Below are 11,107 nucleotides of genomic sequence, written 5' to 3'. Positions count from 1 at the left end.
AGGAAGCTGCAGACCCCAGCAACGGCAGGAAGACACTGAAGAGTTGGGAGAAGAACCACCCCAGCAACAGGTAGAGGATGATAGTGAACTCCCTCAGCTTCATTGGCAAAGTGTCCAAGTCCAGCCCCAACCACAACAATCTTCGCACAAGGCCCACCACTTAGAACTCTTGGAGGATGGCTCCTTTATAGAATGCACCATCACTGAACCTGAAACCTCTGCGGCCCCAACCAAGCATATCAACACCAAAACTAAGAAAGTGTTCAAGTGTCAGTGATGAGTATGAACAATACAAAGCTGAAAAAACGCAAATTAAAACTTGAAAAGGAAAAGTTAAAAATTGAAAAAAAGGAAAGTAAAATTGTTAGCATTGAAGGGAAACATTGAACTTAAACAGAAGTTAATGATGGCTGAAATTGAATATTACCAGTCTTTGACAGCAAAAAATATGAAAAATTAATAAGTGAATTGTATAGGCTTCATTTTTGGTACAGTAGAAATTTATGCTGAGGAAATAAAAATATATTATTTTATTTATTAAGATTTTACAGTATATTGCAGTATTATTAACAAGATTGAATCTCATGAAGATTGTCCACCCCAGAGTACCCAACTGAAAATTGTCCACCTCAGCTGCTCTCGGCATCCAACACCAAAGTTTAGGTTAGGTTAGGTTAGGGAATGGTCGGGTCAGCTGAAGATTGTCCACCCCCAGTCTCGCTCTCATGAAGATTGTCCACCCTAACATGCTTGGGGTGAACAATCTTCATGAGATCCATAAGGTTATATACTGTAGCATGTATGTAAAGGAAAAAAATACAAATTATATTATTTTATAAACTGTATTTGTTTCATTTTATCTTTCATTTTTGACTTTAAGTGGAAAAAAACTTGTTAGTAGAGAGAGAGCACTGCAACAACAATCACACCTTCATGATACCTCACTCAGCCACTGGTCTGCTGCAGTATGAATTAATGTACAAAAATTTAGTAGTTTAGAAAATAAGACTGGCACCAATCACAAATATTTATGCACAGTACTGCATATCTGAGCAAGGGTAATTAAGTACAGTACTGTACTGTACTGTACTTAAACATTTATTATTTTAGTGAACATATATTGTAATGTATACAGTATGCTGTATTGTACAGTATACAGTACAGTACATTCAGAAAAGTCACTGTACTCGTTGAATACGTCCCGTCGCTGTCAATACACTCGCTGTCGTCTTTGAAGTTGTTGTTGTTGCTCCGCCATCTTCTCTACTAACAGGAATTTGTTAAGAGCCTAAAAGTCCTCCACAGCACTTTTACCTTAACAGTACTTTTAAGGCCCTAACAAGTTTTCTGTATCCACTGTTAGTGCTTAACAGCTAAATGGTTAGCCTTAACAGGTATTTGTTACCCTTAACAGCTATTTGTTAGTGCTAACAAGTTTTGTGTATACGGGCCCAGACAGACAGACAGACAGACACACACACACACACACACACACACACACATACACACACACGCGCGCGCGCGCGAGGACAGACAGGCAAAATACGTAGAAAGTCAGAGAGAGAGAGAGAGAGAGAGAGAGAGAGAGAGAGAGAGAGAGAGAGAGAGAGAGAGAGAGAGAGAGAGAGAGAGAGAGAGAGAGAGAGAGAGGCTGTACTTAAGCAATTATATCTTTTCATACCACACACACACACACACACACACACGTACGTTTCCCTAAGGGTGTTACATAACTGTACGTATGTGTGTGTGTGTGTGTGGTGTGTGTGTGTGTGTGTGTGTGTGTGTGTGTTCTATATCTCTAGGGCGGTATCTTTCAAGAGAGAGAGAGAGAGAGAGAGAGAGAGAGAGAGAGAGAGAGAGAGAGAGAGAGAGAGAGAGAGAGAGAGAGAGAGAGAGAGAGAGAGAGAGAGAGAGAGAAACAATAAATAAATAAAAAAATAGCCTAAATGTTTACGTTCGTGAGAGAAAACGGAGGTCAGCTTTTTATTTTTATGGGAGACTTATGTGAATTGAAATACGCTCAGTTATTTGTACATCATTGCTTCCCAGACTTGTCCAGCACGTGTTCCCTTGGAGTAGCACCAAACCCACCACAACCCACACATTGGTAAGCCTTCTAAGCACATACTAGTTTACATTGGCGCAGATATATTAAAAAGATTAATCACAAAAGACTAATTAAAAACATATTCATTACATGCAGGTGGGCTCTCCTTGACACACAGAGAAAGGCTGGTAATTCTTTGTCGATCATTAGCTACAGTATGGGAGCCTCTGTTATACTTCGATATCTCTGTGAAGTATTGTTGTTGTTTTTTTTAAACGTAAAATGGTAAATACTTAATAATGATAAGCTGAGATATAACACAGTATTAAGCCAAGCCTTCAATTCACACAAGCTTTTCAATGATTTCGCATTACGCCACACAAGGGATGAGACATTGCAGTGTAAGGCCCGCCAGGACCAGTTTGAATTTGGCGCTTCAATCAGTAACGTCTAGATATTTTGACAATTACAGTTATAATGGCCTGAGATTTATTTTTACACGCTTATAATTCTTTATATTTAATTTTCTATTAGTTTAGTATAATATAAAAGAAGTTAGTGCTTGTTATTGAAAGCTAAAAGTGTCTTGTGGATAAGGTTTGGGTGCGTACTGTGCGGAGCAGGCTGGGAGGGACGACATAGCACCAGACGTCAGGCACCAAGGCAGTGTTCAAAGGGTGGCATAAACTGCTGCTTTATTTAATGTATTTTCGCAGAACAAGACAGTGACAGGGGCCGTGGCTGCCTGCCTGCGTGTGCTGGTGCAAGCTTAGTGCCTGCCGGGAGGTGCCTACAGGGCCACCAATGCTAGTATTGGTAAGAAACCCGCTCACCACTTGTCCAGCCAGGTAATTTGCACAGTCTGATGTAATAGGCGGTAACTGTGATAGTGTTGTTACGTGTCACCCACAACAACAACACAGGGCTGTCAGGTCAGTGGTTAACCTTACTGTTTATTGTTAAGCCTTGTATTTCATGTTTTTGCACCTCGTTAGGAATATATTGATGTGACTCAGCATTCCACGGTGCCACAAGCGCTCCAAGCCTCCACCACAAAACTCTTACTAATTAACCATGGCAGGAATTATAAAAACGTAAAAAAAAATCCACTTACCTAATGTTATCAGCTGAGGTGGAGGCAGCCTTCCCCATTTGTCCGCCAATATCTGCTTCATTTCTCACTTATTGTAAGCCTAACACGTCACTAAGTGGAGCCACATGACTAGGCTTTCATATCCGCTAGCTAGATATATCCGCCATTGCCTCATTTAGTTACGATGGAAGAATAACAGGCAAAATAGCGGCCGTTCTCTCCACTGTCAAGGGCCGCCATGATGCCTGGCTACCTCTGCCAACCTGCTTCAACCTGTGGGTTCCAATATTTTTTGGGTATTTTTCTTAACTTCTTTATTTTGCTCGTATAGCATGTTTTTATGGTTTATAAAAATAATTATTTGCTTTAGAAGTGTTTTCGTTGCTTGTGTTGAGTTGTGTTCAATTTTTTGTTGCTTTACGAAAATGTGGGGTGTTTTTTTGGCAGTATTTTGACAAACTTGCTTTTTTATTTCACGCTCTAATTACGTCTTTTGTATTTCTAAAAATTGCTTATGATTTTTAAAGTGTTTTTTAGTTCCTGTTGAGAGAAATAAGTAGATTTTAAAAATGGTTTATGGTCCTGTTAAAAGTTGTGATTACAACACTTTTTGTGTTATTGTCTCTCTATTTCAGCTTGTAACTAACTTCTCATTGCTTGAAAAAATAGTTTGTATGTTTTTAAAGTGTTTTATCTTGTTGTTGAGTCAAAATAGGTGGACTTTTCAGTGGTTTTTAATCGTATTTAGGTTCCAACACTTATTTTTTACACAATTTCGGTTTTATTTGTTTATTCTTGTTCCGGGTAACTTTTGATTGTGTAAGATGATAGTTCAGATTTTTTAAAATTTTTTACGTTCCTAAAAATTCAAATGTTGCAGACTTTTCAGTGATTTAAATGGTGCCGAATATTTCAACCTTTTTTCCATATTTAATTTGGATATTTTTTAAATACTACTCAGGCTGGAGCTGTTATAATATTGTGGATATAAGTTACAGTATTTGTCAAGTCAGAATATATAAGGCATTCCAGCCTAGCTCCATTTTTTCGAGGGGTCAATTTCAAAATGAAATCCGTTACGGTACGTAAATTAGCCGTGACGTCACGGCCGCCATCATGGACCGGGACCTTGATCGGCTCCGCTGTCTCCTCGGTAATATTTATCGTATTTTGCAGTTTTTTTCCTGGTGTTTCCACGTGTTTCTAAACTCAGACGTGTAGATAAGAGTTGAATGAGTAAGAAAATAAGATAAATAGAGGGGGAATACGAAGGGAGAAGGAATAGAGGAGGTGGTAAAACAGAAAAAATGCTAAGAAAACAATATTTAGGTTAATTTTCCCTGCTGCCCTGTCTGTCTTTGAAGTATTTGTCTTCCGTGACAGTGCTTTCAGTGTATTTGGTGTGTTTAGGGGGTGTTGGAGTGTGTCAGGAGGTGTTTAGGGGTGTTGGAGTGTGTCTGGAGGTGTTTAGGGGGTGATGGGTTTAGCTTTAGGTTGTTGATGGGATTTGGTGATGTTTGAGTCAATATTTAGCGTTCCTGGTGTGTTTTGGGTTGTCTTAGGCTTGTTTAGGAGTGCTTTAAGTGTGCTTTGGACTGTTTTCAATGTTTTGGGATGTTTCAACTGTATTTTGGGATGTTATGGATGAGTTTGGGTGTGTTTATATGTGGATACGGGTGAGTTGTGGGTGCGTTTGTGGGTATTTTAGGTTAGTCTGGGTGTGTTTTGGGGTGTTTAAAGTGTGTTTTGGGCCGTTTTCAGTGTTTTGGGATGTTTTAAAGTGTGTTTTGGGATGTTATGGATGAGTTTGAGTGTGGTTTTGGGTAGGTACGGTGTGTTTTGGATGCGTTTTAAGTCAATTTGGGTGAGTTTTGGAGTATTTTAAGTGTGTTTGGGCATATTTTGGTGCACTTTCGATGTGTTTAGGATGTTTTTTTTGTGTGTTAAGGTGTTTTAGTGTGATTGGAGTTGCTTTTGAGGTGTTTTGGTTATGTTATAGGCATGTTCCAGATAAGCATTGGGTCTTTGAGGGTAGAAGTGGTGTGCTTGAGGTAAAATAAAAGATTCTGTGGTGATTTTGCGAGGGGCTTTGATAGTAGAAGCGTGTCAGGGGTGTTATAGCGTGTGTTGTGATATATGAAGCTACAAGTTGGGGGATGTCTGGGTCTGGACGGGGTGTTGTGGTGGTAGAGTGCTAGCAGGGGGAGGTACTGGAGGTTGTAGGGATGGGTAGAGGGTAAATAGAGAGGTACACTGTAGGTTAGGTTAGGTTAGGCGTTGATTGGCGTTGATTCAGTAATACAATTTTTTTTTCTTTTCAGATACGAATGTAGAGGGACAAAAAAGAAAAGCAGGAAGACCACCACCACCACCACCAGCACAGTGGAAATAAGGTTAGAGACAGGGAAATTTGAAGAATGAATAATTAAACTCTTGCTGTCTTTTATTATCTTGAGTATAAAATGGTTATATGACAATCTCTCTCTCTCTCTCTCTCTCTCTCTCTCTCTCTCTCAGCTTAGCTCAGCTTAGCTCAGCTCTCTCTCAGCTTAGATTAGTAATCCCGTTGACAGAAGTGACACCCGCGTTTTCTGTTCTCAGATGTAAACAAAGCGGTAGTTTCCTTCCAGCTGGCGATAAAACTTTCTCTCGCTCTCCCTCACTCTGCCACGTCACGGAAGCAGTAAAATAAAGCACACGAGGAGGAAGTGTGAGGATAATGAAGTTTGGAAGTTTGTGATATGTCAGAAGGTTGCACCCATTTCCTGTCCAGATGTTGGTTATTGGGCCTCGTGTTTGTGTTCCCTAGTGTTGCTCTTGTGTTGTGAGAGGAGTATAGTGCTGTGTGTGTGTGTGTGTGTGTGTGTGTGTGTGTGTGTGTGTGTGTGTGTGTGTGTGAAGGAAGAAAGGGGTGGTGTTTAGGGGTCTGGGATGGGAAAACGAGTGATTTGTTTTGTAGCCTTCAGAAAAAAAAAATTAAAAGTTTTTACAGTGAGAAAATTTTGATGCTGAGGGAGAAAATGACTAAAATATTACCTCAAATTTAACCTAACGTGGTGGAGCTTCACACTCCTCAGCTGCCCCTAACCAAACCAAGCCTAACCCAAAGAAGCCTACCGGTGTTTCCTCCTCCCCAAGACTGGCTATCTCGTGTCTTAATCCCAAGCTAGCCTAACCAAACTTTACCTAACATAACCTAAGCAATTCTAACCTAGCTAAACCTTACCTAAGCAAGCCTAACCTAGCCAAGCCTTACCTAACCTAACCTAACCTCACCTAACCTAAAGAAGCCTAGCCAAACCTAACATAACCTAGCCTAACCTAACCTAGCCTAACCTCACCTAACTTAATGAAGCATAGCCAAACCTAACCTAACCTAGCCTAACCAAACCTAACCTAACCTACATCCTCTTCCCATGGCCCCACTTAACCAAACCTAATGTAACTTTCAGAGCAATGGCAACCCTCTGATCTGGCAAGCAAGTTGGTGGCAGCGATGGCGGTGGCGGTGGCAGTGGTGGTGAGGTGGACAGCAGGGACAGAGGGGCACTACAGGCTGCGGACATCAAGGAGAAGGTGAGCAGGGTGTTGTGTTGGTGTGTGTTGCTAAGCTGAGATGTAAAGTGTTTGGTTGTCAACACGCTGCAATATTTGTCACTCAACGCTCATGCAACACCGCCTTGATGCACAAGTATGTCGGGAAAATGATTTAAAGTCGTAAAAATTTTCTTGTTTTACTTTATTTATTCATTTTGTTTTATTTTTTATATATATAGGAGGGACACTGGTCAAAGGCAACAAAATACTATAAGAAAAAATACTGAGAAAAAATAAAAGATAAAAAAGACCTCACTTAACCTAACCTAACCTGACCTAACCTAACCTAACCTAACTTGACCTAACCTAACCTAACATATGCTAACTTAACCTAACCTCTTTTAACCTAACATAACCTAACCTAACCTAACTTAACCTAACCTAACCTAACATATGCTAACTTAACCTAACCTCTTTTAACCTAACCTAACCTAACTTAACCTAACCTAACCTAACCTAACCTCACTTAACCTAACCTAACCTAACCTCACTTAACCTAACCTAACGTAACCTAACCTAACATAATACCCACAGAAGAACGCACGGACAAGCAAGGTGGTATTCGGCAGTCTGATCCTGGACCCGCTCGGCTTCACGGTGGTGCTGCCTGTCTCCTGCTCTCCTCGACTATTACTCCGAGCACGACTCCAGTGGCTTGTATTCCTCTCTGCTCTCCTCTGTTACTTATTACCAGCATATCATCGGCATCCCTGCGAGGTTCCATTCTGTCTTGTTTTGGTGGTATGTGGGTTTGTTGTGTTTTGTATTGGTTTATATATTTTTAGTTTTTTATTATTATTTTTTTCTATTTTTTTTATCCTATTATCTATTTATTTATCTTTGTTTGTTTGTTTGTAGGGTGTGTGTGTTTTTCTGTTCCTGCTGTTCGATATTGCAGCTTGTTTTCTTGTTTTTGTTTTTATTATTGTTATTTTGTGTTTTATTCCCTTTCATTGTTCTGAGGGTGTTTTCAGGTGTTTTTGGGGTATTTTGGAGTGTTTTGGGATGTTTTTGGTGTGTCTTGGGGTGTTTTGGGATGTTTTGGTGTGTTTTGGAGTGTTTTGGGGTGGTTAGGGGGTGTTTTTTTGATGTTGTGGAGGTGTTTTGGGACTTTTGGTGTGTTTTAAAGTGTTTTGTGATGTTTTTGGAGTGTTTTGATGTGTTTTGGGATGTTTAGGAGTATTTTGGTGTGATTTTAGAGAGTTTTGGGATGTTTTTGTAGTGTTTTGTGGTGTTTTGGGGGTGTTTTGGTGTGTTTTTGGAGTGTTTTGGGATGTTTTTATAGTGTTTTGTGGTATTTTGAGGGTGTTTTGGTGTGTTTTTGGTGTTTTCAGATGTTTTGGGATATTTTGAGGGTGTTTTGGTGTGTTTTTGGAGTGTTTTGTGATGTTTTGGTGTGTTTTTGGGTGTTTTGGGATATTTTAAGGGTGTTTTGGTGTGTTTTTGGAGTGTTTTGGGATGTTTTTGTGTGTTTTGGTGTGTTTTTGGGTGTTTTGGGCTATATTAAGGGTGTTTTGGTGTGTTATTGAAGTGTTTTGGGATGCTTTGGTGTGTTGGGGTATTTTGAGGGTGTTTTGGTGTGTTTTTTTTTGTGTTTTGGGATATTTTGGTGTATTTTGGGGTATTTTGAGGGTGTTTAAAGGTGTTGTGGTGATGTTAAATATATTGTTTGTTTACTTTTTTTAGCTTTTTATTTTCTTATACATTATTTTATTTCTTATTTATATTGTGGTGTGTTGTCGGTGTGCCCTAACCTAACCTACCCAGCCTAACCTCCCCTAACCTCCCCTCAACCCACAGGCACTGATCGCCGTGGCATTCAGCATAGGCTTCACCATCTGGCCAACTGTGCGGGCTGTGTTCTCCCGCTGGGGAAGTACTGGGTTGTTTGTGGCCTCGGCTGTCTGCGCACTCACTCTTGCTGTGGCTAACATAATATTCTTTGCTGTCTTCTTCCAGGAATCGCTGCCTGAGGTGAGTGTCTGTGTGTGTGTGTGTGTGTGTCTCATTTATTTTTTTTATTATATACATTTTTTGTTTGTTTCATATAATTTTTGTTTATCTTCTTTCTTTTCCTTTCATTTTTTTATTTGTTTGCTTGTTTTGTTATTTGTTTGACACTTGGTAAGGCTGGTACACACACACAAACCCATAAGAGATGCTGGTATATGCTCAGAAATCTCTACACATATTAGGTAAAGCTTGTATACACCAATCTAGATGTATGTCGAATGAGATAGCTCGTACTCTCTCTCTCTCTCTCTCTCTCTCTCTCTCTCTCTCTCTCTCTCTCTCTCTCTCTCTCTCTCTCTCTCTCTCTCTCTCTCTCTCTCTCTCTCTCTCTCTCTCTCTCTCTCTCTCTCTCTCTCCTTATTTATTAGTCTCTCAGCCACTATAAGTTCTAAAACCTAATATTTCTTTTATTTCTCTCTCTCTTTCTCTGAACCTCTTATTTTCCTCTATCTCTCAAAATTTACATCTCTTTATTTGTCTCTATCTTTACCACGTCTCTATCTCTCTCTCTCTCTGCAGGATTCTGGGTAATGGGGGCAGAAGTGTGCTATATTGTGGGCGGCCTATCCATGCTGCTGCTGCTAGTGATGCTGCAGGCCTACTGAGCTCCCTGCCACGCCCTCAGCCTGTGCATATTAGCCAGGTTAAGGTGGAAGGATGTTTGGCTGACGTTGGGCTATTTTCTTTGGTGTTTTGGGCTAGTTTGGGCTGTTTTTTCATGTCGTTCTTTTTTGGGGGGGCTATTTTTATCTATTTTTGTTCTTTTATTTTTCATGGTTCCAGTGACAGTTTAAGAGGCTGTAGTGGAAGTTATTGCGGTTTTCAAGGGTGTTTTTATGGTTCTAAAATTTAACAGACTATAGTGGAAGTTATTAGGGTTTTCAAGGGTGTTTTCATGGTTCCAGTGATAGTCTAAGAGGCTGTAGTGGAAGTTACTGGGGTTTTCAAGGGTGTTTTCATGATTCCAGTGTTAGTTTAAGAGGTTTAACAGGCCATAGTGGAAGTTACTGGGATTTTCAAGGGTGTTTTCATGATTCCAGTGATAGTTTAAGAGGTTTAACAGGCTGTAGTGGAAGTTACTGGGGTTTTCAAGGGTGTTTTCATGATTCCAATGAGTTTAAAAGGCTGTATACACTTAATTAGAAAGAAAAATAGTGTTTATTACCATGATTAGAGAGAGAGAGAGAGAAAAAAAAAAAAGTGCATTAATCTTTAGTAAACAAACAAGCAAATCCTGTTACCTGTATATTAAGTAAACATTCCATTAGTGTTTAAGAATAAATTATATTACCATAACTGATAAAATGTGCAGTATTAGTATGGCTGTATTCCCAAACACGCCCACACCCGGTTGTCTGACTGAATATTTAATAAAAAAAAGTTATTGGGGTTTTCAAGGACGTTTTTCAGGAAGCTATTGGGGTTTTCAAGGGTGTTTTTCATGTTTTTAATGTTAAACAGGCTGTAGTGGAAGTTACTGGGGTTTTCAAGGATGTTTTTCATGATTCTACAGTTTAACTGGCTGTAATGGAAGTTACTGGGGTTTTCAAGGGTGTTTTTCATGATTCCGGTGATAGTTTAACAATTACTCTGCCTCACCAGTGGAAAAAAAAATGCCTTTAATAGCCTGACCAACTGTGTGTGGCCTTGCAGAACAGAAAGAGAGAGAGAGAGAGAGAGGTGGGTGTTGTTTGGGAGTGCTAACCAAGAAATGATCTTAGTAATGACAAATACATAATCATGTATATGTATATTTTTTTTGTGTGTGCCTTTCCCCTGTTGTATTTCCGTTTATTCGAGATGGGCAGGAGAAATTCTTTACCCTCGTCTGCAAACTCTTCTCAGGATGTAATCTCACCTTACGTTAATAAAATGTTGATTATTATTCCTCTAGTTTCATTTTTCACTCATATTTGTGTGTTTACTGTCTTGTAGGGAGCTTACGGTGTGTGTGTGTGTGTGTGTGTGTCCTATGATGATGGTGATGATGATGATGATATTGATAAAGAGCGTGTGGTAATGTTATGGCACACTCACAAAACAAGAGCTCATTAACATCTTGAAGCAGAACAAGTTCACCATTCTTGTGGATGAATCCACAGATATATCGGTCTCTCAGAATTTATGCATCATGGTAAGAGTGGTTGAAGGAAATGCTGTTGTCACCAAATTTTGGGATTTAGTGCCGTTATTTAGTAGTGATCCTAGTAAAGCTAATGAAGGTGCTACAGCTGCCAGGTTGTTTTCAGAGATAATGAAAACATTTACTGAAAATGGTATACCTATTTCTAATATCATTGGCTTTGGTTCTGATGGATGCAGCACTATGATGGGGCCTAATAACTCTGTGAGTA

General features: G+C 39.6%; 1 protein-coding gene and 2 long non-coding RNA genes across 8 annotated transcripts in view; 2 read left to right on the top strand and 1 right to left on the bottom strand.

Moving 5' to 3' along the window:
* The window catches only part of LOC135112543 (uncharacterized), a 2,227-nt gene extending 1,386 nt beyond the window's left edge, over window positions 1-841 (top strand). The window contains exon 3 of the long non-coding RNA XR_010274437.1: window positions 3-841. This is a non-coding gene — a long non-coding RNA (uncharacterized LOC135112543). The remainder of the gene's footprint in view (window positions 1-2) is intronic.
* LOC135112540 (nuclear pore glycoprotein p62-like) overlaps window positions 1-3,318 on the bottom strand; it is a 14,909-nt gene extending 11,591 nt beyond the window's left edge. The window contains exon 1 of the mRNA XM_064026990.1: window positions 3,165-3,318. The gene's annotated coding sequence lies outside the window, so the exon portion shown is untranslated. The remainder of the gene's footprint in view (window positions 1-3,164) is intronic.
* LOC135112542 (uncharacterized) overlaps window positions 1-10,638 on the top strand; it is a 25,686-nt gene extending 15,048 nt beyond the window's left edge. Inside the window, exons 1-6 of one of the 6 annotated variants that reach the window (XR_010274432.1) lie at window positions 2,673-2,866; window positions 5,465-5,536; window positions 6,596-6,719; window positions 7,275-7,481; window positions 8,541-8,714; window positions 9,273-10,638. This is a non-coding gene — a long non-coding RNA (uncharacterized LOC135112542). Of the gene's footprint in view, window positions 1-2,672; window positions 2,899-4,277; window positions 4,297-5,464; window positions 5,537-5,694; window positions 5,919-6,595; window positions 6,720-7,274; window positions 7,482-8,540; window positions 8,715-9,272 lie in introns of those variants that run through there. The other 5 variants (XR_010274433.1, XR_010274434.1, XR_010274435.1 and 2 more) reach the window with 5 other exon arrangements.
* Window positions 10,639-11,107: the final 469 nt, after the last annotated feature.

Source organism: Scylla paramamosain, chromosome 24 (assembly GCF_035594125.1).
Source record: "Scylla paramamosain isolate STU-SP2022 chromosome 24, ASM3559412v1, whole genome shotgun sequence".
NCBI classification, from domain to species: Eukaryota; Metazoa; Arthropoda; class Malacostraca; order Decapoda; family Portunidae; genus Scylla; species Scylla paramamosain.
This window is presented reverse-complemented; position numbering and strand designations above follow the sequence as displayed.